Source organism: Rutidosis leptorrhynchoides, chromosome 3 (genome assembly GCF_046630445.1).
Source record: "Rutidosis leptorrhynchoides isolate AG116_Rl617_1_P2 chromosome 3, CSIRO_AGI_Rlap_v1, whole genome shotgun sequence".
NCBI lineage: Eukaryota > Viridiplantae > Streptophyta > Magnoliopsida > Asterales > Asteraceae > Rutidosis > Rutidosis leptorrhynchoides.
In genome coordinates this window covers 324,443,186-324,449,554 of record NC_092335.1, presented here as the reverse complement: position 1 = coordinate 324,449,554, position 6,369 = coordinate 324,443,186, and positions in this window count along the sequence as shown.

Sequence of the window (6,369 nt, the reverse complement as noted above, 5' to 3'; positions counted from 1 at the left end):
AATGTGTTTTCAATTACCTGTGTCTATTTCATAAAACAGTTATAAAAATATCGCATGTATTCTCAGTCCCAAAAATATATATTGCAAAAGCATTTAAAAAGGGATCAAATGAAACTCACCTAATGTATTTTATAGTAAAAATACATATGACTATATTGAACAATGCAGGGTTGGCCTCGGATTCACGAACCTATATCATTTGTATATATATTAAAATAAATAATCGTAATCAAACAAGTGTATACATATTGTTCTATGTTTTAAGATTAATGTTATTATATATATAATTTTATTAATACTTACTTTACATTATGATATTTAATTCGATATTTAATTAAGGTTATTGGTTAAAACGAAATTTTATGTAGTATTAGTATACTTTATATAATAAATAAATAAATAAATAAATAAATAAATATAAATATATATATATATATATATATATATATATATATATATATATATATATATATATATATATATATATATATATATATTGTTTTGTAAGATTAACAATTGTAGTAATATTAGTTTAAGAATAATAATAATTCTGATAATAGTAATTTTGATAAAAATGGTAATTTTACTAATAATGATAAAGTAAAAATAATAGTTTTAGCAAAGATAGTATTTTTAATGATAATGGTAAGTTTAATAATAAATATCGTTTTATTAGAAATTTTAATGTTCGTATAATTAATAATACTAAAATTAATGTTTAAAGGGTACTCCAAATATACTAATATTAATGATAATGATACTTAATCTTCTTAGTAATAATAATGACTTTAACTATACATATGATAAGAATGCTAATATTAATGAAGATTATAATTTAAATATTAATATTGTTAGTACCAAATGATCATACTTCGTACTAATTATAATTTTAATAATATTAATTATATTAATGGTAGTAATAATAATAATAATAATAATAACATTATATCACTAACTAATAACAATAACAATATCACCAATAATAATAACAATAAATAATAATAATAATAATAATAATAATAATAATAATAATAATAATAATAATAATAATAATAATAATAATAATAATAATACTAATTGTGACGACTCGAAAATTTTTGACCAAATTTAAACTTAATCTTTATTTAATTCCGACATGATAAGCAAAGTTTGTATTGTTGAGTCTCGAAAGTTTTGGAACTATATTCATGTAAACAATTACCCTTGACTATTCCTGATGATTTACGAACACTAGTTTGTAAATAATTAGGTACATATAAATATAAATGTATGTATATATATAATATTTTGAATTAATAAAGTATATTTTAAACATTAGGAATTAAAAATGTAAATGATATATCAATAGTATTATTATTGCTTTCATTATTATTACTAATGTTAATATTGATATTAGTATTTGTATTATTAATACCACTAATTCTAATATGAGATATAAAATAAATAAAATTTTGATAAGTATAAGTTATTATATTATTATTATTATTAGAATTATCATTAGTATTAATAGCATTATAACTAATATTATTTTAAGTATCCTTAATAAGATTATTATTATTATTATTATTATCATTAATTAAAATAAACATTTTTTTAAATTATTATTATTATTATTATTATTATTATAACTACTGATATTATTATTATAAAGATATAATGACTTTTGACTATTTATTGGTATTATTTTAATCAAATAAATATTATATATATATATATATATATATATATATATATATATATATATATATATATATATATATATATATATATATATATATATAATCTAACTCTATTATTATTTTATAATAAGTAAGATATATAACATAAATATATGTAAGTTATTAATTGAAAAGCATAAATCACTTAAATAACAAGTATAGCACTCATATTATATAAATTTGTTCGATTACAATGTGTTAATATGTATAACTGATATAGGTTCGTGAATCTGAGGCAAACCCTACACTTATTCAATGTTGATATATGTATTTTTACTACAAAATACATTAGGTAAGTTTCATTTGCCTTTTTACCCTTTATATTTTTTGGGCTGAGAATACATGCGCAATTTTTATAAATGTTTGACGAAATAGACACAAGTAATTGAAACTACATTCTATGGTTGAATGATCAAAGCCGAATATGCCCCTTTTTGCTTGGTAGCCTAAGAATTAGTAAACCGATCTACTAATTGACGCGAATCCTAAAGATAGATCTATTGGGCCTAACGAACCCCATCCAAAGTACCGGATGCTTTAGTACTTCGAATTCATTTTTATCATGTCCGAAGGATTTCCCGGAATGATAGGGGATATTCTTATATCCATCTTATTAATGTCGGTTACCAGGTGTTCACCATGTGAATGATTATTTTTGTCTCTATGCATGGGACGTATATTTATGAGAACTGAAAATGAAAATCTTGTGGTCTATTAAAATGATTGAAATGATTATTTATGATAAACTAATGAACTCACCAACCTTTTGGTTGACACTTTAAAGCATGTTTATTCTCAGGTATGAAAGAATTCTTCCGCTGTGCATTTGCTCATTTTAGAGACATTACTTGGAATCATTCATGACATATTTCAAAAGACGTTGCATTCGAGTCGTCAAGTTCATCAAGATTGTTATTAAGTCAATTATAGTTGGATATATTATGAAATGATATGCATGCCGTCAACTTTTGATGAAATGAAAGTTTGTCTTTTTAAAATCGAATGCAATGTTTGTAAAATGTATCATATAGAGGTCAAATACCTCGCGATGTAACCAAATGTAATGTATTCGTCCAGATGGATTAGGACGGGTCATGAGAGTTGGTATCAGAGCGAGGTTCTTAGAGAACCAGGTCTTACATTTGTGTGTCTAACTAGTAGTTATTAGGATGCATTAATGAGCCTGGACTTCGACCGTGTCTGCATGTCAAAAGTTTTGCTTATCATTTCGTGTGGAAAATTATCTATTTATCATCCTTAGGAAATTACCTGCTTATCATTCCTAGTCTAGACACTTCTTACTGCATCGATTGCATGAATAGTGTATAGACAAATCCATATCTTAGCGTATATGTTACTGTAGACTTTATCTGACACGTTTCCTTAATTTTCTCCGTAATTTACGGGATCTTCTGTACTATATTAGATATTATATATAATTAGAATATTATCCGATAACCGAAAATCATTTCATATCTAAAATCTTCTAACTGATCATAAGATATGGATCCTACACCTAGCTTGGATTCCATTAGTTCCGAAAGTAATTTCGAGATGCGTATTGAAGTAGACTCCGAGTTCAATGAACCCGAAGTGTCTCCACTGTTTAGCTATTTTTCTTTCTGGAGGAGATGGGGGTGGGTCCGAGACTTACTCACTCGATGGAGAAATGAAGAAGGCGAGCCCTACCGCGAACCAAACTTACCTCCTAACATCGGAGAAAACGATGTACTCACCGGTGAACCTATGCGCAACACTGTATTCACCCTTCTTGCTAAAGTTTTCCACCTCGAAGGTCGCATTACTACAATCTCAGAAAATATTCAACCTCTACTTCTGAATACCAATCGAAGGGGAATATTAGAAGAAGTTAGGGAACTTCAAATTGATAATCAAGAACTATCGAATCAGATGAGTGAATGGATAGAAATGATAGAGGGTAGGATAGAAACCCTAACAAGAATGGTGCGTGATTTACAAGCTATACTTACTACACCAACATCATCACCAAGCTCAGCACCAACAATACTTGTAGCACCGACAGCAATAGTACCACCATCAGCAGCACCAGCAGCATAACCAGTACCAACAACAATAACATCATCACACGTCTCAACCTCGCAATCTATACCTCAAGCATAATCATCGTTCTACGAATCGTTCTACATAAACTATCTTCGTCCTTCATGGCGATTATGTAATCTTTAATGTTTTAGAGATTATGTACTCTAGTTCTAGCCGTAAATCTGATGAGTTTAATATCACATTAACTCATTAAATCCATGATTACATCTGAAGAAAATATATATGTATATATATTTTCATAAAGATTGTAATTAACAATTCTTTCGTACAAACTGTTAATGGTGAAAATATTTTAACGGGTAGGTAATACCTGAGGAATATTTAGATTTCACAATATTAATAAGTTACAGTGTACATTCTTCGAATCTGAATCAACAGTCATTTACTATCCTACTTACAACCACCGATATGCGTATCCGTTCACCGTAGAATAATCATTTTCATTCAATTTCATATTTGGATTTTGACCTATCAGAATCCAACAAGTGGCATAATGAAGAAAACATTTGACAAAATAAAATTTGTTAGAAACAGACAAATTAACTATAAGAAATTTTGTTAAGAATCCAGCCTAACAAAATTCTAGCTAACTGTTCCTAGCTAACTGTTAATTCCGTATTACATTTTATTTATAGCAATTTATTTATCGCGATTTAATTATCGCAATTTAAATTCTCGCAATTTTATTTATCGTCATTTAATTTCTGTTATTTATTTTACGCACTTTAAATATCGGGACACGTATACAAGGTTTTGACATATCATATCAACACATCTATATATATTATTTGGAATTACCATAGACACTCTATATGCAGTAATGATTGAGTTCTCTATACAGGGTTGATGTTGATTCTCAAATAATATATATACTTTGAGTTGTGATCGAGTCTGAGACATGTACACGGGTCACGATACGTATTAATTAATTCCAATATTATATATTAAACTATATATGAATTATTGGACTGTTAACTGTGGACTATCGACCGTGGACTAATAACATTGGACAATTAAAATGAATTAAAATATTGATTATAACATATGAAACTAAACATCTCTTCAAGTTTGCCACTTGATTTCAACTTAAACCTCATTTGTATCTTGACGATTACAATCTGCGTTCAAACCTTTCGTAATTATTGAAAACACCTCAATCGAGAGGATGAACCAACCACACTTCATCTACGTAAGAAGAGATTGATGCATATAGTTATGCACTTGAAAACTCTTGGAACCTGAGTAAACGTTTAACACGTATCTGTGCTAATTCCTTTAGTATTATTATTACCCAAAATAACTTGGTAATTCCTTTTAAAGTAGTAAATTTTGTCACAGCCCCAGCAAGTCAACTTCGACTTTTCGTTCGAAACAACCTTATTATCACCTTGATTTATATGCATTCTCTTTTATTATTACCAGAGAACCTTTTATATTCCACCATATTACCAGCAGATGTACCAGCAACCTCGTCGCTCCTTGGCTTAAATCTATCCGACAAATCAGTATATTTATCTATTAAAGTCTCATCATGTACTCATCCGCATCTTGTAACAAGAATTGCCATACCAATTACCAGGAATCAGCAAATCTGTATTGTGAGTCTCGTAACGTTTCCACATCAACAGTTATATGTATCCATATAACATTTATCTCTTAGAACTATGATCTTCCATTCTGAAATTCTGAAAAGCACCCAGTCTGCGAATTAATGCTCTGAATTTTGAAAAGTTGAATGAAGCAACAAAAACTGTAAACGACCTCAACAGCCAAAAGTTGATGATAAAGAATTGTATGTTGGCAAAGCTCAGAAAAAGTTTGAAACTGGAAAAAAAACTGATTGAGCAAACTACGAAGGAGTCTCTGAACAAATCACAAGGACTAAACTTGTACATTAAGAATCCTGATGATTCTATTTCTGATGAAATCTTTAGCGAATACCTTGCTTCTGACTCCAAACTCTTGCGGACAAATTTTCTTCACCAACCTTCAATATTAGAAATTCCAAGATATCATCGTATCTTTCATTATAAATATCTTCCATATTTCTGAATATATTTTCATAACTATTCTTATCTAAAATCATTAATCTCTTCGTGCTATCAGTGTTACATCATATAGAAACTGTTAGTTTCTATATTCTGTAAACTTTCGAGCTTAAAATATGAATGTTATTGAAGTAATGTTGGGAACTGATGCATGAGTTAGTATAATATAATGACACTTGATCAACGTGATTATATTACAATAAGTCATGCTAAGTTTCTAAATGGAACATGATGATTCACATATTATAACGTCATCATGTGTCATGTTACATAACTCTTTCATTCTGATTAACTTCTGAACATATCAAGAAAGTATATTCTTGATAGTTCTATTCTCAATGATTCTGATAATTTGACAAATCAAATCGTACGATTACGTTCTTTCTTGGTTAGAACATTAGTCATGTTCATTCAAAAACTCCGTACTTACGAATTCTGGACCGTTGCTCGCCTTACTAGAGGTCAAGAGGATAATAAAAAGGCAAAGAGATCCAAATATAAGAGAAAATATAAAGCCC